Here is a 24,877-nt window from a genome sequence, read left to right as displayed (position 1 = left end):
TCTCTGACAGCATTTATGCTCAACTTGTATAAAAATTAACATAAACATGAAAAAGCTATATGAATTGTTAATATTTCCACATCAAAATCAAATTTAAATAGAAACAAAGTTTAGTTTCCCGCTGAAATTCAGCTAAATTGCTTGCTCGCCATTTAAAGCGCAATTTATTAGCCCCTTCGCTGTTGTTGTACATTTCATTTTGGTAACAATTAAACACTCGCTGCGAAATTTGCGCAATTATTTGTCTGCGACAACATTTGCCTTAAACTTATTGCATTCTGCGAAACTGTTGAGGCTGTTGAGCTGCGACGCGTATTGCAAACTGTTAACTATCTTTAAATGTCAACTGGCACACATTTCGAGTGGCCCCGCCTGCTGTTCAGCTGCTCTTCTACATTCACAACACTATAGCTGACTGCCAAAATGCGCTACATACATTTCACTTAAATGCCAGCCATATACAATCGGGCTCAGCTCCCCCTGTCGCTACTCGACTCGACGCGACTCGACTCGACTCGGTGTCTGTGTTGGCAGCGGCCGTTGTTGTTGCCCGCGCATAGTTTGCGGCATGGAGCGAGAGGCAGAGCGAGAGATTCGCACACTGAAATTACGTGACACATTTAAAAGAAAGCAGAACTAATGTCATAGCCTGGCAGAGCTAGTTGCGAGTGAGGGTAACTGGGGAGCCGGCTGGATCAGCGTCGTGGGGCACAGCACAGCCCAAACACTTTAGATGTCATTGTACCGCATTTAGATTGAGTTGCTCTCAGCAGCCAAAACATAACAGGCAAGGCGGAAATCTCATACTCATTTCTGAATACCAAATCCAGCTTCCACTCTGCTCGCTGAGCTGTTAGTGTCACTTAAGCTCAAGTCTTTGCCACTCACACACACACACACACACATGCAGATGTTAAGATTTCTGCTCGGAATGCTGTGGCTGTGGCTCGGGCTCTGGCTGCGCACTTCTAAATAATTGTCTATGTAAAGTTAGCTAACATGGATATATATATATATATATATTTATATTCGCACATCAAAATTTTATATTCCTACGCCTCGTGTGTCATCTGTCGCGCGCTCTATCGCATAATTTAAGTGGCAGCTATACAAATACATAAATATATATATATATATATATTTATGCACATTTATACATTGGCGTATAAAGTTGAATGCATAAAGCATTTATAAGCTTTGGCCAAATATTTAATTGGCAAACAGACAGCAGGCGCAGCCAAGTTATATTGCAGCCATATTTGCTCGGCAAACATGTGTACAAATATTGATGTTCGGTTTAGGTTCGACAAACTGTACTCTCGTTGTACGACTGTCAACAATATTATCAATTTAATTCATGTGCTCGCCTCACGATTAGTTGAGCTGCACAGCCTAATGCAGTCGATTGCAGGCAATGTTATAAATGCTGTAAATGTAATAGTTTAATCATTCGGAAATCAGCAAGCAAATGGGCTCAACACAGACACGTACACACACACACACACACACACACATACACACACACGCATGCACAGATTTGTATGTGGCTCACACAAATTAAACACAAATTGCGCACTTCCGAGCTAGCGCTCGCCGTTATGTCCAGCTCCTTTCATGGCCATCATAACTGATTAGCGCTGGAAATTGTTATCAATATGCAATTAGGCAGCCTGCGCTGCATGCACAAAAAGCATCTGCGGTTAAGCGGTGCATTTCACTGCGGTTTCTTGCGCCAGCAGCTGCTGCGGCCCGCCTGCTTCGCCAGCTGTCCGTCTGGCATGCCCTACACACGCTTGGCGTTTCAGTTATGTGCAGGCAAAGGCATTTGCATGCCATCCACTTGCCTCAAGTTGGGCGGCAATTGAAAATGTATTAAAAGCCGTTTAATGCTGCTTTTTAAATATTTTTATTGAAAGTGTAAAAATTTGTTTACTTACTCAATTATCCTAGCATAATTTGCCTTTATTTATGGTCAGTTTCTATCTCAGCTTTGTCAGTGTGGAATTTATGAATTAAAACTGTATTTGCTTGGAAATAAATTTCCCAATTTGTGGTTTCAATTGATGCAATCAGCACTTACACTGCCACAAAAGCTGGCATTGAATTTGTTGTTCAAATGTTTGCAAATTGAAATTTAAGCTGAATGTATCGGAATTGCCTTTAAATGGACAATAATTGTCAGACATTCTACTTTAATAGGCACGGACTACGATTGGCTTATTATTCAGCTAGTGCAATGTGAGAGTTGAGAGTTGAAAATGTAATCATAAATCCTTGATAAACAGTCGTCAGAGAGAAAGAGAGATGCATTTGCAACGACGAGCTAGATAAAGGACGCTGGCTGCGAAAGTCGGCAGACAATAAGGGAAATCAAAATGAAACTGAAATTGAAACTAGACAAACGGGATAAAGCTGCAGCCAGCACGAGCTGTAAGCCATTACAGCTCTCCAGCTCGAGCTGTGTGTTATGCAACATTATCATGCTTATATAATTTGCAACAAACACACGCACACTTGGACACATGGACACATTGCCACATTGCGATATATTTGTACTCGTTTGTGTATGCGATAAAGCTCAAGTAACAAAGCCGACTGGCGTCTGTCTTCGTGTCCATATCCATATCCATATCGAGTCTAAGGATGAGCGGGATAACGAGTGCGCTGGCGTATCAAAAGTTATTGTGGCAGCACATATTCGACATGTGAAGTCGGAGCAGTCATAGCTGTAGCCAAGGATTCAAGGATTATCAAAGTATTAGAGTCTGACTGGAGCAGAAGATGCTGCTGCTGCTGCTGCTGTAGCTGAGCTTTGACTGTAACTTTGCACACTTTATGAGGGCCGTTGTCTTTGCCAAATGCCTTGGGGCTCATATGGCACGCCTGCCCGATGGGCTGTGGGGAGCGAGGCTCGGCAAGTTGGCGCGTCATAAAATCTCCAGAACTTGCCAACGCAAAGGAAACGGGACATGCATAAGTGAAAGACAAAAGACGCAAAAGACAAAAGCCGAGCAAGAAAATAATAGCAAAACGCAAAAAAAAATACAAGAAAGAAAGAAAACTACAAGCCACGACACTTGAGCAGCAATGACAACGTTTGTTGATAACAAGAACAGAACACACAGGATACTAGACCACAGTGGCCCAAGCGCCCTTCATCATTCACTCGCACTCTCTGTCTCTCTTGCTTGGTCTGTCCGCCGGAAGTGCTCGGGCGTGTAGCTTGATAAGGAAACTGGCGAAAAGCAGCAGCAGCAGCAGCGAGTGGCCAAGAACTCGGCGACATGTAAGAGGAGGCATTATTAACTGCTATTGCACTCTGGAGTGCTGCATGGCCTGCTGACTGCCAAGGCACACAATGAATAATGTCCTTGGTGCGCAATGCGGAAATGCAGCAAGTAGCGCCATGTGGCACAAGTAGCCTCCAGCAGCAGCAGCAGCTGCAGCTGCACCTCCAACTGCTAACTGCATCTTCGAGTCGCCACAGAGTAGGTAAATAAAATATATAGCCATAAAGGAAATATGCTCGCGCGCTGAATGTTTCAATTGACATCAAATTTTACAACCAACATTTTATTTTCGCACAGCATTTAAGGAGAGACCGAAAAGGAGGAAAAACAAAATATATAAAATTTTCATTCTGCTGGCAGCTAAACTTTTTACTCCACTGGCCACTTGCCAGCAGTTGAAATTGGAGTTGCGAGCTTTGCAGCTCGGCAAAATGTTCCATAAATGTCCATCAGCCGGCATTGATTTCAACCCAAAGTGGGCTTTTCGGCGTGGGCGTGGCAGCTCAACTTGAATTTGTTGCGAGAATTGTTGCACAAATTTTGCCCAAAAATATGTTCCACGTTGCCATTTGCCATTTGCCATTCGGTTTGGCCCACAGCCAACAATATTCAGCTGCATACGCGGCGTATGCGTAATGCGGCGAGCACTCACATATGTCGTAATTAGATACACACACACCCAGAGGCACACAGCCACACAAATGCTTGTATGTGTGCCCACACATATCTCATATTGCTGACTATTTGTTTTGCCAAAAATGGAACTCGTAAAGTGCTAATATCGCGGTTTCACATAATTATAATTTGATGGCTTGCCTAATTGATTTTCAAGTGCATGAGGCAAACTGGAAGCTATATCAATTATTGGGCACGAAATTTAATTGTGAAGTATTGTTTTAACAATCAATATGTACTTTGTGTAAAACTGTTTCTTTTATTTATATATGGCTATACATGGCTTATATAAGGCTGATTTTATTGAAACAAAAAGTTATTCCATGCATTTGCATATTTCAGGATAATATAAACCATTTTATATAGGCTCTGTTGAGTTCACATATTGCAGCTTAAGAGCATCAGTTGGCTCAATAGATTAACTTTATAAGAAATAGATATTTGTAAAGGTCTCTTTATTTTTTATATACAATTTCGTTCCCACGACGAAGCGGCTTGATCATGGTAAGCCTCCATTCGTAGTTTGAGCGGAAGAATAGTAATTATTTATCGCTCGATTCGTGCAGATGCTCGTGCATCGACAGCTTTGCAAATTGATTAAATTGGCTGTATAGATGCATATATATAGCAGTGGACAGCAGGAGGGCTAAAATAGTTTACTCGCATTTAGAACAAATTGTGCAAGCACAATACGAAGTGTAAATTAAATGTATATTTTCAAATATTTCTTTGCCATTGACTTTAAGCTCGCCTTTTATAAATAACTAAATAAGTGCACCGATGCCTTTGTTTGTTTTTGGATTATAGTTGAATTTATTTATATATTATATACATATATATATATATATATATATATATATATATATATATATATATATATATATATATATATATATAATATATATATATATATATATATATATATATATATATATATATATGCTAGCAGCAAAGCTGTTAAGAAATGCTTTCAAATATTCAAATCTGTTCATGAACTCTCATCAGTTAGAATTGTTTGGCAATTCAGAAATCTTTACTTATATAATTTGTTTTTCATAAATGTTATATATACATTTATTTAATTTTTAAATATTATATTTAATTGATTTAATTTTACGTTTATTTAAAAAATAAATCTTATATAATATATTTTTATTTTAATATCTCAATTTCTTTCCATTTAATTCAGAAAATTCAGCAAATCAAATTACGAGTCAAGTGTAAAAAAACAAATCAAACGATATGAAAAATAGCAAAATTGCATTTTTCTTCACATTAAAGATAAAATAATATGCATTGTCTACAAATTTGTCATCAATTCATTAGAGTTCGCTCGAGAGCTAGAAAATGTTTGTTTTGCAAGCAAATAATGAAGCAAACAGAAGTAGGAAAAAGAATTTCTTTTTTATCTCACTTAAAGCAGAGCGAAAAGCGGAAATAGTGAGGAGCAGAGAAATCAAGAAAGAAAGTAACGTTGAAAATAAAGAGAATGTGCTTCAGCGAATTTTTAACGTGTTAATGTCGAGGCAACTGCTAACAAGTAGACAAACAAAGAAAGGGAGGGGGGCGAAAGAACAAATGATGGCCGCCATTGAAGAAATGAAGAAATGAAATGAAATCAACGCCATTATTATTTTTGGCCCCGCCCACGCTGACTCTCACGCTCGCTTTGCTTTTGGGGCGAAGCATCTTTGGCGTTGGCGCTGGCGCTTCCTCATTTGCCGCTTGTCGTTTGGATATTTTCCAAATGAAATTTAATTGCAAGAAATAACACGAGGAGAGAAAAAAAAACAAATGAAATGGAAGAAAAAATAAATAAAAAGCGGAGGCAACGTTTAATTCATTTGCATTGCTCTCCCACGACTGTCATCAACAAATGAATAAATAAGAGAGTGTGTATATCATCTGACATTGGTTTATGTTGCGGGAGTTGATAATTGCACTGAGATTTCATTGTCTTCAGGCATTAAGTGCAGTCAGAAGAAGCCACGAGAGGCATAAAAAGCACAATGAAGAGATCAAGTGTTGGACTTTTATCTTCACACTGTGAAATGAATAACAAATTACAGAATATGTTGTTAAAAGTGGATAAATAACACTTTTGATTGCTCTTAACTGGCTTGAGAATCGTAAAGAAAGGCGGAAACTGTAGTCGGAGATTAATCGAAATATTATTTGAATTGTTTAAACAGAAAGTTTGAGAATCACTTGAAAAAGTTTTTTTTATTAAAATACATTTTGTTGGTATCTAAAAACGAGAATCGCATATAAAGGCTGCAACTAATATATTAAATAACATGCCTAAAGCTGATTCTTTTATGAATAAAATTGAATGTTATATCAAATGAGAAGCGAATAGAAAGGTGTTGTATTTCTGAATATTATAATATGACCTGTCGAGTTTCAAGTATGAAATAACCTGTAGTCGGTAAAGAAAACCCATTTGCTTACATTGTTTCATCTGATGCCTAACAAATTGGCCCTTGAATCTCACATTTGGACCAAAATGGGTGTCTGGTTGATTATTTAATTTGCACCTCAATTTGCGCCGTTTTATGTGCCACAATAGGCCACCCGAAATGCGGTCGTGCCACATTCGCGCAACAGAGCACTGCACTCCACATTTCACTTTCAATTTCCATAGCTCTGTGGGTCATAAAGCCAGGCGTTTATGGCCAACACGCGTGGCTGGCTAAACCAAAAAAACTTTCATAATTCATAAGCAGTGCCACGCAGCACATACATAGGGACTGTGCCACACACACACACACACACCCATACACACAGTGAATTGCTAAGTTGCAGCTGACTACACTTGAAGCTGGCAAACAGAAAATTATGTTTTAACAACTTAATAAATGCGCCACTGACCAGACCATTTCAACATTTGAATATTGACCGCAACACTGACAATGGGCGGGCGAGCGGGGCGTGGCCAGGGGCCAGGAATGTCCACTCGAAACAGCTTTCGCTGATGGCTGGCGAATGAAGCGTGCAGTTTGCGTCATCATCAACAAAATCCGGCCAGGACTTGGGGATTTTTTATTTGCCAACGCTGTTATTTTATTTTGTTTATGGCAGCGCCAGGCGCGTGCCGGGCGGCAGTTAGACTGGGGCGAATTCATATAATAATCATAAAAGCTGCAGAACATGACCGTTGCGGAAATGCTGCGATTTATTTGTATTTGTAGAGTGTGTGTGCGAGTTTTTCTCTTTTTTTATTTTCCGCCAATTGATTTGACTGGCGGGCAGCAAGCTGAAGACTGGAGGCTGGAGGCTGCAGGCTGGGGACTGGGGGCTGGGCACTGGCCTTGATGTGCAAGCCTTGGGGATTGTTTTCAGCGCACATGGAGCATAAAACTGGAACACTCGCAGTGCACGACTTGATGCGGCACACTTTACGAGCCTTCAGTGTTTCAGTTTTCTTTCAGTTCCCTCAGTTTTTTATGACCCAACGCACACACACATGAGTTAGGAGATAATGGACAGTGGGCGGGGGCAAGCAATGCAAGTACCATCAAATCACAAAATTGTTGCAATTAAAGAGCAAATAATGAGCGAACATTCAATAAATTGGCTAACGGAAACGACTGCACAATCAATAAAAGTCAACTGCGTGAGAAGCGGGTAGAGAGGCAGCAGACAAACGCATGCCAGAGAGATGGCATGAGCGAGACATATATGAAATGTGCTTGCAATATTTATCTAAATGGCTTACGTGGACATATTTGTAGTGCAGTGAGAACTAAGTCAAGATGAAAATAATATATATTTTTTTTTGCTATGAAAAGGAGATTTCTTGGGTGAGTTCTTAGAGGAAATGGAATTTATTTTCTGCTTTGTAGGAAACTTTGTAGGAAATATTTATTTAATTTCTAATATATTTTTATTTTCAGATTGGTTTTATAACTTTATTTTATAAAATTTTTTAGACGTATATATGAATTCAATTGAAATCTAGGATCTGAAACATATAACACGAATCGCTAAGCCATGCCGCTCGCCATGAAGTCAAGCGCAACGTGAAAAATATTGCGATTTTAAGCAAGAGAATCAAGTGAAACTGTTACTAGATAAACGAGTAATACCCTGTACAATGATAATCTAAATAAAAGCCCGCTCAAGCTATGACAAATTTGCCTTTTAAATATCAATAAAAATTTGCAAATAAATTATGAATTTTATCACAGGAATTTATCAAAAATATTTATGACTTAAAATTACGTAAATAGTGGGTAAATAATTATAGAAAATTATTGCTTGCAACCAATATTTTTCTACTATAAAGTTGAATTCATCTGCTACTTTTACAGTTTTTCGCTTGAAAACTCAAACATGAAGAGTTGATCAATCTCAGCCTCATCTCACAGTCATTTCCATTGGCAGCTTTATTCAACAAAATCGTAATTTTATTAATTACTTTGTGCTGCCTGGCTTTGGTTTTATTATCTCACTTTTGGAGGCTGGGAGCCGCCACGTCGCCGAATCCTTTGCCATATGCATGAAATAATGCTAAGTAGCTACCCCAGGCCTCTTGCCTCTTGCCATTTGCCACTTGCCACTTGCCACTTGGAGCTGTCAATTACATTGCGAATGAACTCTGAACGACTCGCTTCTCAGTCATGGTCCACCCATGTCAAATTCATTTTCATGTGCATGCATGCGAAATTCATTTCGCTTCTCTCCAATTTCAACAAATTTTTTTTTTCGTTTTTATTATTTTCTTTCTTTTTTTTTTTTGGCAGTTGATTAACATTTAAATTTGGTTTTGGGAGAAAACCCAGACGGGGTCGTTTCAGCTGCTGGCTGCGTTTGACAGTTTCGTGTGTGTGTGTGGGTGTTTGTGTGTACGTGGGTGTATGATTTGGCCACCAAAATTTTCTTTTTATTTCCATTTGACCATAGATGGATTCCCTCGGTTGCTGCTGCTGCTGCTTCCAGTGTTTATGACATACAATAATCAATTGTTTCTAGCCATGTGCCTTGGCTTACTTCTACATCAAGTGACAGTTGGTTGTGTGTGTGTGTTTTGTTGTTATTGATAGCTTGATATTGCAGCAGCAAATCGTTTATTGTTTAACGAAATGAAATATGGCATTTTCTATGCTTGAGCCATGCAATTTGCATGTGCTGATCCTGATTGCCCAAATGAAGTGCTCCTTCATATCAAAAATGCTCTCAATGAGCTGCTCCTGCCATAGGTGAACGTGGGCAGCTGCTCAGTGAATAGATTCAGTTAGCAAGCGATTTGTCAAGTGGATCTCCAGTCACATACAGAAATCCAATAGCTTTTGCCAAGTAATTACCAAACTTTTTTATTTCTTTATAATTTCAGCTGTTTCTTGGGGGAGTTTAATGTTTTATTAAACATCTTTAGACAGATTAACTGAAGTCGAAAAGTATTCGAATCGATTTTATTACGCAATTTTAATTTTTAGAGAGAAAGTTTAGTAATATCTTTAAAATCTTTCTTTTTATTATAAATTATTCAACATACCAGACTCATATGAGGTAGATATATAGGAGTCTGTACCTGAGCTCATTTATAGGTTTCACTGAAATCAATCATTTTGATAAGCAATTATCAGTAAATATCTAAAATCTTTATTTTTATTACAAATTATTAGCCAAGTCAGACTCAGATAAGGTCTATAATATGAATCTTTGAACCCGTACTCATATATAGAGATTTTATAGCTATCTATAAGTTCTAAAAATTATAAAATTCTGATTGCTAAACGCATCATTGGGAATTTTTAGTAGACTTACAAATAAATGTTTTTAAACTCTCAAGTAGTAAAAGGAATTTAGAATCTCATAAAATTTGCTGAACATTTTTATAGCCATTCTCTTAACACCTTTTGCTGTGTTTTTCAGCTTCAGCTGCTGCCATGGTTGTCGCTGCTTAAACTCCGTTTTTTTTTTATTTTATTGAACCCCATTTCCAGTGGCACTAAAACATTATATAAATCAGTCTAATCCTAGCACTTAATCTATGCATAAGTTCGTGTCGTAACATTTTGCCAACGAATGCAGCGAAATTGAATGCAAATTCCGTATGATATTTCTCAAATAAAATCCGATTTGTCTGATGCGCCAGCGACGACATGTCAATTCAATTTGAAAATAATAAAGGAAAGAAAAACTCGGTATGTGTATGTTATGTGTGTTTCCATTCAGCTGAGCGCCTGTTGATTATGCTCTCTGATTCCCGACGCTGACTTTGATTATGATTACGTTTATGATTATGGCTTTAGCAGCGCGTCGTTGCCCTGTGTCGTGTTTTGATGTCCTTACCAGACATTGAACCGCATTAAACTATGCATAAATACACATTGCGATGACGGCGACGACATCGCCCAACCGCCGCCTCCTTCTTCGCAGAAGGCACTTGAGGCGTGGCAGGCGGCGCGAGGCGTTTGTTAGGGGGCGTTAGCAAATGCAATTTGATGCAGACATTACGACTACATGACGATTTTATCGTCGAGTGTTGTGTGCACGCACACACACACACACACACACGCAGTTGTATATGCTACATATGGCTTACAGCTCTCAGGCTCTTCAGACAGCAAAAGATACCACACAGACACACGCCCATATATATATATCTAACATTATTGCAACTGCATAGAGCTGGGTGTGCACTCTTCGCCTTTGCTTCGATGATGCTCTTAAATATTTGCATAAAAAACTACGTTTGCTTATATTGTGGAACATGGTAAATGGTCTAGAAGTTTGCCTCATGTTGGCGGCGCATTCCGCATCCGCATCCGCATCTGCTTTTGCCTTGCAGTTGTAGTTTCTGTCGCCATTAACACCAGCAGCAGCAGCAGCAACAACAGCAATAACTAAATCCAAGCCATAATCAACACGTACTTAAGTCTGTGGCCCTGGGGTGGTTCCACAGGGCTGCTTCCAGAGCACTGACAGAGATTGAAGTGAGAAACGGCAACTGCTTTACTTTTGCCATACGTTTAAAAGCCAAGTTGAGACCAGCTCATACTCAATGTTATAAATAAGAAAATAATTTTAAAAAAATTGCATTTTATTTATCAAAATAATTTTAAAAAGTTCTCATGCTTAACACAAATGAATGCATACAAATATTTCAGCTCTGAAACATGTCTTCAATATGTTTTCTTTACATATGGACCCAGCAGAGACAGCTTCATTCAGTTTCAGCTCAATTTCTAAATAAGAAAGAAATATAGTTTAGGCCCATTTAAGCGACCTTGGCCGGAATATCTGATTCTCTGCTTTGTGGTTTTTGTTTCTGCTCTCTTCTTCCTTTTTAGGCATTTTATCATTTTCAAGTTGTTTTTCCACATTTTATTCCTGCTATAGTTGCCCTGCCTGCTGTGACTGTCGACCATGTCAAGATGCAAATGTCCATTTAACTGAGATTTATGGCACACAGACAGATTATTTATTGCAATTCATTTTATTTGCCCGCTATCTGAATGTGGACACACGAGCGGCCGCGTGGCGTATGCGTAACATGGCCTAAGCAACTGCAAATAAAATGTACACAAATTATTATGGACCCATTGGATTAAAAACAAGCGCGCCTATTTAATGGCCAAATGAATAAAATAAAACCCAAAGCTGCAGGTGGCCGACGCTGCGGGATTTGTTGGCCGCCCGCGGGTCAGTTTATCGTATTTATTGGCGTCGCTCTCTATATTAAAGGCATAAATTCTGAGCGAACGCGTTGCAGGTGCAGCTGCACCCACACTTACATACACACACAGACTCATACCCCTTCATGTACACACAAAAGCAGAAAAAGCGTCTGTAATGTAAATAGCTTAATAAAATTTTGCACTGACCGAACAAATTTTCAAACAAAATTCATAATAAACCAAATCGAGTACTTTGAGTAGGATGTACCCGCACTGCCAATGCCCTGTACGCGTGAACTGTTACTAAATATGCTAGTTATTATTGTAAACTATATTTGATAAGCATGAATAATTGAAAATACAAAATAAATTTGAGAAGAAAAGAAGATTTTATTTTAATATTACTTATTATTATTTAGTATTTATTACTAATATTTATTATTCATACTGAGGTATAATCCTCTTAACATATGCCTCACGCTATATTTCCCAGCTTGCGCTGTTATGTATGAAGAGGGCAATCCATCATAGCACACAAAATTTATGTCCTCTTCTATGCCTATTATTTTTATTTGCGAGTTCCATAAATTTATATATTTTAATGTTGCGCTACAATTGCTAACACACATTCGTTTACATCCAAAGGGTATTAAAAACGTTGTGTACTATATACTTAGATATATAAACATATATAAATATTTTTATATATATAGAAAGATATAAACCTCAGCGCATAATGAATGCCACATAAATTCGTTGGCGCTAGTTTTTGCTCGGCTATGATTTTGTAGTAAAAATGCATTTTATTACGAAAATAAATTGCATTGAAATGCGGATGTTTTTCTACCTTTTTTCCCACCATTCCCGAGCTGCTTGCATAGCTCGCTGCGCTGGTATTTTGGCGAAAAGCGGTTTTTTAAGTGCGAGCGGCCAAAAATTTAAAGTGCATAATAAATTAGCTGAGATGTTCATGGACATCAAATCTAGTTGAAATAGTTTCGCGCTGAGTTGTGTTGATTAAGCACAATCAAGCCAGTTAAACGAAAATAATAAACATAAATATTAATTACTTGTCTAATTAATGCTCAATGTAGTTGAAATCTATTGCTTATTTGGTTAATTACCTAATGGCCAATGCGGCGTATGCGTAATGTGAATTTATTGCTCTTCTACGCGGTGTTAAATATATACATACAGACAGACACATAATTATCTTATCACAGCTTTGAGTCGAGGCTTAACGACTTCAACGAAAACCATAAAAACTAATTCAATCAAATGCGAAATTTATGAGGCTTTTGTTTAAATATATATTTTTAATATACTTAAAAATATATCGTATATTGGAACAATATTTTGAAATATTTATGTAGGTGTATGAAATGGCAATACATATTACTCTATAATTATTTTCATTTTTTTTTTGTATTTTCTAATTTTTCTCTCAAATATCTAAGCTTAAAATTGCGTATACGCACTGTGTTAGCTAAAAAAAACTGTTGCATATTTCTTTGTCTGTGCTTTTTTATGTTAAGCCAAATACAAAATGGCGACGAACAACAACAAACACAAGAGCAACAACAGCAGCAGGCAAAACAGATACGACGACAATCATGTCAATCCTTTAAAACTTTCATTGTTCGTTCGAGCATAAACAAATATGTAGCGAAATAAATAAAATCACACACAGACTGTAATAGACATGTGTGTGTATGTGTGTGTGCGTGGGTGCAAACAACAACAACAATGGCGGAAAACTAATATGCTTTAATGGCTTAGACTTTCAGCACTTTGAATGGCTGCTTTCAGCAGTCCGAATGCCTGCCTGCCTGGTTGCCTGGCTGCCTGGCTGCCCGCCTGCCCTGTCCTGCTGTGACAGAGGACAATGTTATCCTTTTTGCCTTCGCTGCGCAAACAAGTCAAATGGATAAAAGGCTGGCCACACAGTTCTGGCCAAAGCCTGCCTCGCTCTCTCTCTCTCTCTCTGTCTCTCCCTCCCTGTAGCTGGCTGCATATGTTTGGCTTGACTTGCGTCTGCTTAATGCGCAAAATATTGCGATGATCAATAACAAACGGTTGCCACACACACACACACGCCACACACACCCCCTTAAAATCAGAGTCGCAGCCACATTATAGCTCGCTTGCTGCTGGCCCCGTTTCCATCTATCAGGCATGTTGTTATCATGTTTGGCGTCATTATTGTTGTAATTTATTAACGCACACAACATTTTTCGCTTACGCCCCATTCAGGGTGTGTGCGTGTGTGTATTTTTATCAACACATGAATGAAAGCTGCGACAAATGCGTAGCAAATATAGCCGCACACACACACGCAGCCAGCCTCCTCTACACATGTTTCAGTTTTTGTGCGTTTGATCTTTCAATTATGGTTGCTGCTTGATTTATAATTGAATGCCAGCTGTGGGCACAAAAAAACCAAAAAGCCGTAGCCAAATCGGTTTAGGCCAGGCTACAATACCCATTGGAATGCCGCAGATAAGCCTCGAAAAGAAGGCTAAACGGAAAAACAAACTCTTTAAGCTTTTGGTTTTGTGGCATAATATTTCTACATAGATACAACAATTTGAATGAAAATACAGCAATTTTGATAAATTTTAATATTTAGTTAATTAAATTTATATTTTAAATGAATTTTAAATGAATAAGTAGGCAACTGCTTGTCAAGAATATAGTCATATTTATTTGATTTTAGCCTTATCTACTTAGCCTTTATCCACAATCAGCTTAGCACTGTTTCAAGTCTGCTTTAATTCCTTTAAAAATACTCAAGAGCTGCCTCACTGACTTGCCTTTGGCGGAGATGCCTTCAATTACCTATTGCACTTGACTGCCAACAACTTGTGCTATCGAGCTGGCCATTAATTTGGTTGGCTGAGTTGCCTGTCCCGCTGCTGCCCCTTGGTTAGCTGTCAATTGTAATGTTGCCAGTTGGTTGTGGCGCCACATGCAGATGCAGCATCTGCATCACTTACGGCCAACCACTTTGATAGCTAAACCAGCTAACCAACCAGCCACGTGAAGAACTTGGCTGCAGCACTCGCCAAATTGCAACACTTGATTGACTTTCACAGCACATTTATTTTTTGGAAAGCTGCTGCTGCTGCTGCTGCTACAGCAAGTTCTCAACGACTTTGGCCAAGTTTCGAGCTGAAAGCAATTCCTTAAGAACTTTGCAGCCTCAAAGTAAAGTTGCAACGAGCAAGCGTGCGCAAACCTGCAACTCAGCAGCCTCACACGTGTGTGTTTAGTAATTTAATGCGATTTGGTTCAACGTTCATTTCCTTTTTCATGCTCGTTCGCCAAGTGAAAAAGGGCATATTGGCATATTGGCATATTGCTCTATACAGCTCAATCCATAAATATATTATATTGTTTCAAGTCAAAGAAGTCAATTCTTCCAGCTGCCAGCCCACTTCCAGCGAGCGAGTATCATGCAGTCGCCTATACTCTCAACTGCCTTGGCTTAGCTCTTTTCTGCACCTTTATCCATTTACCTAACCCGTTCTCCTTAGTTTCACTCTCCATTTTACTTGCAATGAAACGTAATTTCATGTGATTTTTCTTTTGTCTGCCGCCTGCGAAACTTACAAATTGCAAATTGATAAATTGATTTGCAGCCGAGTTCGTCTTGCGGCCCGTGCCACACGTTTGCTTGCCACACTGCCACGCTCCATGCTTTGCGCACTGCTTGCCACACAAATACAATTTGTAGGCAACACTCAATGCTTGCCACGGTTCGGCAATTTGTTGCGCCACGAAATGCCGCGTGGGCGTGCCATGGATCTGTGTGTAGCTGGTAGCATGGATGTTAGAGTTGAGGCTAAAGACGGATGTTGGGTTTTGAATACCCTGTAATTGTTGCAAGTGTGTAAGAAAGGCATGTTGCTGTCCAAGGTCTTTACCTTTGTTTTACCAATTTCTTGTAACTATTTTACTATTTAAATAAAGTTTCTTCTTCATCTGAGTTCCATAACTTTTATAGATATTATAATATAGATCGTTCATAAATTCTTATACTTTTTCTACTAGTTAGTTATGTATTAGTTTAGTTATGTGCCTGCCTACAGGGTATCTTTTAATCGATGCCTTTGCTGCTTCGCTTTTCTCAGCTGCCTTTGATTTAAGAATTTAGCCGCTAGGCGAAGGCGCGTCTGACCCAATTTACGACACTTTCGATTGGATTGGAACACATGTGACTGCCTCTAGTAACTCGTATATAGACATACACACACACACACACACACTTATACATATATATACATATATATATATACATATGTTTGCCTGAAACCGATTCGCTATATCTTCTGCGACAATTTTTTATTGCTGCGGCTTTGGCAACTCGACTCGACAGTTGTTTTTGAAGTTTTGCATAGCCTTTTGCCGCTTTGAGCGTATTTTTTTTAGTTCTCTGGAACTTTGAGCACATAAATCACTTGCTGTAAACTGGCTGCTCTGGTTAAAGTGTGCTCTACACTAACCCCAACTAATTGTGTGTGTGTGGGACAAACTGGCTTTAAATTTATTGTTGTGTCAACTGCAGGCGTGAAGCGCACAACTCAGTTTCAATACCTCAAACCAAGACAGTCACAATGCAACAGCAAAATTCACTAATTATGCAAGGGTCATTATTAAACTTCATGTCAGGTGAACAACAACAACAAGAGCGCAGCAGCAGCAGCAGCAGTTGCTAAAAGAAAAACAGTTGTAAATGATTTTAACCCACTTACGTATATTTTTGACAGACAGAATTTCCATTTGCAACATGCTTTTGTCATTTGCGCAAATTAATGCCTGGGACAACCCGAGTGAAGAGTGCTGCTTGACAGCAGCTGCTGTTGCTCTAGAGAATTATTTAACATTTATTTTATCAGCGTGAAAAGCTGTCTGGACTCTAATTTATATGTATTGTAAGAGAATCAAGTGCTCTTCAAGCTCTAAGTGTGAAAATGCAGCAGAGCAAATTGTTCTAATATAATAAACAGATAATTGGAATCTCCATTTGCTGATTGATCTACCCAACTTAATAACAGAATAGTGAGATTGATGGGTCTGTCTGTGAGTTCGTCTATATACGGGTTTGTTCATAAAAATAGTAGTGCGACTGAGTACTAAATGTTATGCAAGACAATTGTGTGATAAGCGCAATGTTTTGAAAACATTTTAAAAGGATTATTAACATTAACATATTTTTTTTTATTATTTTGTATATTTTTTAGTTTCAAACTTAGGATCACGTGCGCTTAGGGACAAAGAAAACTTTAAAAAATGTAGTTGTTCATAAAAATAGTAGTGGCTACATAAAAGGGGGATAAAGATATAATAATAGTCTAATTTCAAGTATTATATTTTACACATATTTTTTGGTTTAAATACTATAATATATATATAAGTCTAATATATATAAGTCCATTAATCATTCATCAATTTAATATAGTACACTCTTAAACAAAAAAAAATCTTTATTTCGCTATTTTGTACAGCCTAAACTCGAGTTACTTAAATTTATAAAAAATCGAAGCAATAAAAACAAGCTAAGATAATTTAGTTAAAAGCGAGGCACAATCTAAAAAGTCTATAAATAACTTTATATTTTGCGTTTTATTTAAACTTTAACCGCATCGTGTGCATGATTCAGCTTGCTTCATTTACTTTCTCTCGCTGTTTGAACTGCTCGTACCATAAAACGCCTATGTACAATCACTGATAAGGTTTACAATTTGTTTACCATTTGCTAAAAGTCGACACACACTGATGCACAGCCACGCCGACCCACACACAATGCCAACAAGTCACGAATTTGTGTTCTGTTCTTCTTTTTATTGTTTTTACGCTTTTCTCTGCTTTTGAGCTTCAACATTTTCGTTTCCGCTTTTGGCTCGATTTCGTAAAAACATTTGCAGTCGTGTTTGTTGCTGCTTCTGTTTTGGCATTGTTTTTTCGCTCTATTTACTTTCGTTGTGCTTTCATAGTTGTATTGTGTGTGTGTGTGTGTATTTATTTCTTTAACTGCGTATGGTATTTTCATGATGCTGACATAAATCTGTGATATATTGCCATGCAGCTGTCGGAGCCGATAAATTTTTACCGCGGCTGCCAGCGAGCGCTTTAGTTTTATTTAGCAAAAGGCTTTCAGCTCGCTCACTGCCACGGTTTCTCCTCGCCTCTGCTAACAAGTTAAGGCTCTTCAAATAGGAATTCCCACAGTTGCCCAACTCAGTTTGTTAAATCAAATCACAAACTTGTCTAACAACGCGACGCGTTGACAAAAAGCCACGTTTCCCTGTTCGCTCTCTCGTGCTCTCAACGCCGCTCACGGTCCACTGTGATCACGCCCCGCCTCCCACTCCAACGGCTACCACGCCTACAAAAGTCATTACATAACAAGTGTTGGCCACATTCCCAGCGGACACTTGAGCATAATTAATGCGCTGCCCGCGAAATGGGCACAGCTCCGCAACTGAAGAATACAGCGAGGTGAAGAAGAGCCGTGGGGCTGGCCCTGGGACTCAAAACTCCGCAATTGTCGCTCCCAAATTAATTTGTATAATTTTGCAAAAATAAAATGGATGCTTGTGGAGGCAAAAGCGAATGAAAAAACTGTAATAGGCAACGGAATTTGCTCCCACGGGGAAATCCCTGCATTCAAATGAAGTTTTCTGTGCCTCGCGCCCTGAAAAGTAGGCAATTATTTTGTGGCGCATCACAGCGAAAAGGTAGAACCAAAAAGCTCGGTATAAATAATGAGAAAATGCAGGTTGAGTGGTCACGCTGTAAGGGTTGAGCCGAGCGAGACGCCGAGCAGTGGATATGCGAAAATTTAACTAGACAGCCGTGGGCAGATGGGCATGGACTTAATGATAATTGATGAACAAATAGAACTATGGGACTGCAATGGAAAAACAAAGGGAAATCATTGGAAAAGCTCATGAAAATGTGAAAGTATTGTGAGGGAAGTGAGACGCTGTTTAAAGAATATTTTACAAATAAATGTATTAAATTTGTAAGTTAATTTTGTTAATGATCCTTTAGAAATAGATAAAAAATAATACAAATAAATTATTTTGTATAGCAAAAACCTGAATTCAATTTAATTTATATACAAAACAAAAGGTTTTTATAATAAAAATAACGCCAGTCATATAAATGTTCATTTATAAACAAGTTTTATTTTACAGATCTTTAAGACTTTAGACAAGAAAATTTTCCATTTGTAAATAGGAAACATTGTAAATGTAGCTTAAAGACTTAAGCAAGTTTTCTTTTTAATCCATATCGTAGCTGCTCTAGTTTTTTTTCGTGTTGCATTGTTCACTGTTGACCCATTTTGTGCCTCCTTATACTCTAAGCATTACACTCAACTGCTGCAGCTGGCATACCTGCTCCTCTCTCTCTCTCTGTAAATAACAGCTTGTATGTATTTGTTCGCAATGATTTGCTACCTTAAAACCATAAAAAACAAAAGCGAAATCCGTAAAAAACACAATTTTAAGCTTAACAAATTTTTCACGCTTTGCCTGCAACCAAAATAATAAATAAAACTTTTCTTGTACGAGTTTTTTTTATTTTATTTTCTCTTTTTTTGCATCTCTTTTTTGTTTATTATTTGAAATTTTGTGCCCGTTTCTGTTTCTCATTTGTTATTGTTACATATTTGTAGATATATTTTCCAGATTCGTAGATTTTTTAGGGTTCTCCCTCTCGCCGCTCTTTCGCTTCTTGTGGCCAGCAAAAAGTTGAAGTTTATTTATTCTGCTGGCCACGAGGATAGACCAAAAGCCACCTGTACTTTTTCTTTCACGTGCCAACGACCAAAGAGTGAGACCGAGATAGATAGAAGGGCACAGACAGAGAAAGAAACAGAAATTACCTGTAAAACGCAGAAAACTTTTCACTTTTTAGCCAGCGGCGGCTTTTTCTGGTGGTTTTTCTGCTCGAGCTGCAGGTATTTATATTTAAATGCTGCTTGTGGCACGCCATTGCGCCTATTGTTATGCAATGAAAGTTTTGTTTTCGCATTGTTCTTGTGCCGCCAAAAAAAAGAGGCAAAATAAAGCACGAAAATCCGTGAATAGCCCAACACGAGCCAACTGGCCCCAGGGCCTTCGAAATATACAAAAAAATCTCCGATTTCGCTGGCGACGCTCGCAGCTGAGTTAGAACAATCCCAGAGCGTTCCATTCCAACAGCTGTTCGACTGCTGCGTCGTGCGACCTTCAACCAGCCAAACGCCAACGTTTTTATGATGTTCTTGACTTCTAACCACATTTTCACACCGCAGATATAAGAGGCCGAGTCCTTGACAACAGACAGACAAAAAAGAAGCCCAAGCCTCATCGAAAATGTGATTGAGTTAACTATGAAATGACAATGATGTGATGCTCTTTCATATATTTTTTTGATTTATATTTATTGGAGTGATATTCTTAATTTATTTAATTTATATAGTTTTTTTATAGGGTAATAAAAAAAACAAACTTTTAAGCTATTTACTTCTAGAAGACTAAGCTTGTTTTAAGTTCAAATCACAGTGCGATTTTTGAGTCCCAAAATTTTCCTTTAACAAAACAGGCTGCAAAAGAAAAAATTAAAGAGAAAACTTATTTTTCTTGGATGTCTTTTATAGACCCATCTGAAATATAAGACCAACAACTTCTTATATAAAGTATTCTTGATAATAATGTAATATACAACTCTCAGCATATTCCACACTTCATTGCAAACTCAAAGTACTCCTTGTTAGGGCATACACAATTGCTTATAAAATCAGTGAGCCATAATTTGCTGTCGCTCCTCAGTGTCTGTTATCACTGCTTGTCTCTGCTACACATCATATATATATATATATATATATATATATATATATATATATATATATAGATATATAGATATATATACATTTTTTTCCATAGTGTTTACTATCGAAAAATCGCCACGCCAACAAATTCCATATATCGCCCTGACATAAATATAAATATAAATTTTTATATTTTCTTGTCTGGCAAAAAGCTTTTGGCTTTTTGCGTGGACAGCCTTCAGGGCCAATCTTCGTTTTTATTAGATATATATATAAGGCAGATGTACTATGTTGTATATATACTAAGGACTGTTGACTTTCTTTGGCTGCCTTTTCGCTCGCTCGCAAAGTGAAATTTATTAGAAACGCAAAATCTGTTTGCAGATTGTGTACAAGATTTGATTATTTATGGTCAGCTGTTTGCCATTGCGGCTGCCACGTTGAATATTTTGGTTTCTTTAAGCCATGTTTTATGTAGCACAGAAGTATAGCCTAATGAGTGGTATTTACAGAGCATATATCTAAAATAAAATCAAGTTGCTGGTGAGATGAATATATATATATATAAATGATGGACTCAGAGATGCATCCTTCCATCTTCAGTATCACGAGATGCTATGTACTTTAGGGTATAAAAGGTCTAGCAAATTGGCATTTATGCAACACAAACCAAGTATTAAATTTGCCTTAAAATTTAATTTCAATTAATGGTTTCCTCCTTTTATATTTATTTATTTTCAACTGAAGCCATATTCTCGGCAGAATTTCCCAACTGTAACTCAAGCTAATTAACATTAAATCTAAGCCTCAACAGCAACAAAACAAAAGAAGCACAAATAAATTAAATTAAAAAACTAATAAAATGAAAAAAAATTGTTTGCTTTATGCTTTTCAGAACTGAATCCAAGTGAACTGAAGAACTGGAGCGTGGCAGCCAAACTAAACAGCAGGTAAATTGTGCAAACAACTCGACATATAATTAGCGCTAAGAGCAAACGCTAAAATAAAAATAAACAATAATAATACAAAAAATAATTATAATAATAATAATAAACAGGATAATAATAGCAATGAAAACCCAAATGAATATTTAGCTCAAAGCACTTTTTATGTGAATATTTTTGGGCAAAAACTTTAAACGACTTAAATTGCCTTTCGCTCTGCAGCTGTTACAACTGTTGCTTATATATATATATATATATATATATATATATATATATATATATATATATATATATATATATATATATATATATATATATATATATAAATAAATTTATATATATATTTAGAGAGCGCTTTGTATATATATGCTATTACTCTAGTGTTCAGCCTTTACAAATAGTTCAAAAGTTAGCTGCTTTCTGCTCTCTTTCTCTTGACCAAAACAAACTACAGACCACATAGTACAGAACGAAGAAGAAGCAGCGAAAAAAAGGAAAACAGAACACACAAAACTTTAGCCCAAGAGCCATTAAGGGGTTAAATAGATTTTTTCATTATTTTCCCTCAACTTGGTCGCCACTGCCATTGCGACAGCGCTGCGAAAACTTTTTCGCTGAGTTTTCCATTTTTATTTCGTGCGTCCGCAAATATTGACCGAATTAACAAAACTGGAAATAAAACAACTAGAAGTCAAGTAAGCTCGACTAGGAGATATTCTAAAGTTTAGTTAATGTAAACACAACTAAAATTTTTAAATATTATTTACAAGGAAAATTAAATGAAATTTTGCTATTGACTTTTAGTCGATTTAATGCAAGCCGAAAATGGTTTTCATAAGTTGAGTAGAAACTTGATCAACCTGTGATGTGCAAAGAGCTGCCTTCAGTTCCTTAGATCATGAAAGAAACGATCTTAACCAGTTCCTTTCGACGCTTTATACTACTTAAGAATAAATACAAACTGTAAAGTATCTCAAATATTTCCTTCTCAAAATAGGCATACCTCTTCTTAAGGATTAATCAAACTAAAGGGTATTTGAAGATGTTTTTACTGTCAACAGGCTACCAATTAGCCCTTATATAATAACTGTTTGGGAACTCTGATCTTAAGTAGACCACAACAAATTGTAATGTTAAAATAAAGATGCGATCGACACGAAAAGAAAAAAATTAAAACTCAAATAGAATTTATTGAAAGTAAAGGGTTAAGTCGGGTTAGATGTTAGGAACGCTGCTAAGTAAGTGGGTGGCAGCTACAAAATGCGGACATGTATTTGTATTTGAAAATGCCGCGCACGTTTGGCCATGGAGCTACGTGTCTGGTGCAGAAACCGAATAAGGATCACAGCACAGCTTCAGGCCAGTCAGCAGTTAAGCGCTGAAGGGAGACGAGTGGGTGTTTGACAAGGAGGGAGAGGGAGAGGCGGGTTTGTGGGAAATGCGGCTGCGAACTGACCAACACACTAGAAATGTGGGCTTACAAAATGTTAAAAGCAAAAAGTCATGCAACTAAATCCTGTCCAAAGCGTTTTAAACTACAAAAAAGGATTTGTGCTAAAAAGCAGCTAAAGATTTTTTAGCGGGCCATCGGGGTAAGTGTTCTGCGGGCGCAGCGCAGGGCAGAGCGAGGCCAAGCAATGCTGTGCGAGGCCAAACAAGAAGGAGCTCAAGTAGCTTTGCTTAAAATAATAAAATATTTATAAAAATAAGTTAAATTCAAGCGAATTGTAAATGAGCTAACTAGAAGTTATTAGTTATAATAAAATAAAAGTTATAAAAATAGTTTTAATTTATTTATTATTTTATTATTATATAAAACTCCTAACACAGCTCTGGGAAACTCTTTCTTTAGGCCTATAAAAACGTGGCTATTCAAACCAAGTTCATCTTTCACTGCAGTCAAAAGAATTGAAAAGAGACTTAAAATTTCCATAAATTAGTATGCGCCTCAGCAAAGCACACTCAAGTGTCGACTATGACCGATGTAGAGCACAAATTAAGTACCGCACGTTGTCAAGCCAAGCGAAAGTATCGAAACATGACAAAGACAGAGAGGAGTGCTGGGAAGCCAAGTCGCCTGGCAAATAAGAACTTATATAGCGTTGAGTCAGCATTAAGTGCAGCCCAGCATGCAACATTGCCTGCATATTATGCGAGAGTCCCTGCTCACTCACTTCCCACTCTCCACTCCCCACTCTCCACCCAGCATTCATAACGTCCCTCTGTCCTCGCTTGACTACCCGTTCGATATGGTACTCGTTTTTGTCCTCGTCGCTGTCAATGACTGTCAACGGCAGCAAAAGCGAACCACGACATGGCTTGCACTGACTGCAGCAAGGGATTCAACCAAATTCAGAGTAAAAAGGAAAGAGACCGAGAGGGAGGGAAAGAGAGAGGGAGAGGCAGAGCTATAGAGACGTAGTGGGGCAAGTCGACTTGCCAGAGTTGACATTTCAATTTTCACACACGCTCTTGCGGCTGCCTCACATGCATTCCTTCAAGAACGGAAATTAAAACCCAATAAAATGCTGCAAGCCACAAAAATAAACTTAAGTTCGGCTTTAAGTGGCTCACTTAAAATTCATTTAAGCTGCCGCCATTGCCCACGCCCACGCCCACCCTAACGGCTAATTAGCTGCTAAGCCAATTGGCAATTGCCTCGACAGCAAAGAGGCGTTATCTGTAGCTGTCTGTTGCATTGCATTGCGGCTTGGTTCAAGGTCGCGTCTCGAGAAGCTAAGCATTTGCTCGCATCATGTATGCAGCTGCTGCTGCTGCTGCTGCTGCTGCTCACATTATTACATGCAAATTTCATGGCCTGCTGCCTGTTGTAACTATTAGCAGAAGGCGCTAACAAATAAACAAACACGAAGCATCACAATGGACATGTTTGTCGAATATCCTGTAGAATTTAAGACTGGCTATGAGGAGTTTTAAAGGTGAAGAAATATTTATTCATGAGGTGCAAAAAAATGCACAAAATTATAAAAAATTAACATAGAAAAATAAAATTTTCGAAAAAAATGTAATATATATTTGGTCATCATTTAAATATATTTGTGCAATTATTGAAAGAAAAAATAAATTTTTAAATATAAATAAAAATATTGACATTTACATAATAGATCATAAATTATTTCATTATTAATTGTAAAAATTAATTATTAACTGACTAATAAATTGTCAAATCACTTTGATTAAATTGCAGTTGTCAACTTTGCCATAAAAACTGGAGCTGCAATTTTTTTTTATTAAAATTTATAATAAACAATTTTAAAAGTAATATTGTCAGGACCATCTTTTTCACTCTTCCAAAGTTACCTTATTGTACTAATAGTTTAATGTGTTTGAAAATTTCTTTTACTATATTTTCTTTTTTAAATGCACTCTTCATTAATATATTTATAACTTTTTTATTGTATTATATATATAATAATTCTATAACCTCTAACTATTTTATACATTTAATAAAAGCTCAAATACAATTTTGCCTTCTTTATGAGCTCGGCTACAGCGTATTAT

The 24,877-nt window shown here is 37.5% G+C and overlaps 1 protein-coding gene across 1 annotated transcript in view; it reads left to right on the top strand.

Annotated features, from left to right (window-relative positions):
• The window catches only part of LOC111600556, a 168,253-nt gene that overhangs the window by 11,123 nt on the left and 132,253 nt on the right, over positions 1-24,877 (top strand). The window contains exon 2 of the mRNA XM_030224463.1: positions 21,307-21,361. The gene's annotated coding sequence lies outside the window, so the exon portion shown is untranslated. The remainder of the gene's footprint in view (positions 1-21,306; positions 21,362-24,877) is intronic.

The sequence above is a fragment of the Drosophila hydei genome, unplaced genomic scaffold, assembly GCF_003285905.1.
Source record: "Drosophila hydei strain 15085-1641.00,03,60 unplaced genomic scaffold, DhydRS2 tig00008114-arrow-pilon, whole genome shotgun sequence".
Lineage (NCBI taxonomy): Eukaryota > Metazoa > Arthropoda > Insecta > Diptera > Drosophilidae > Drosophila > Drosophila hydei.
Note: the sequence above shows the minus strand (reverse complement) of the source record. Positions and strands in the feature narration are given on the sequence as shown.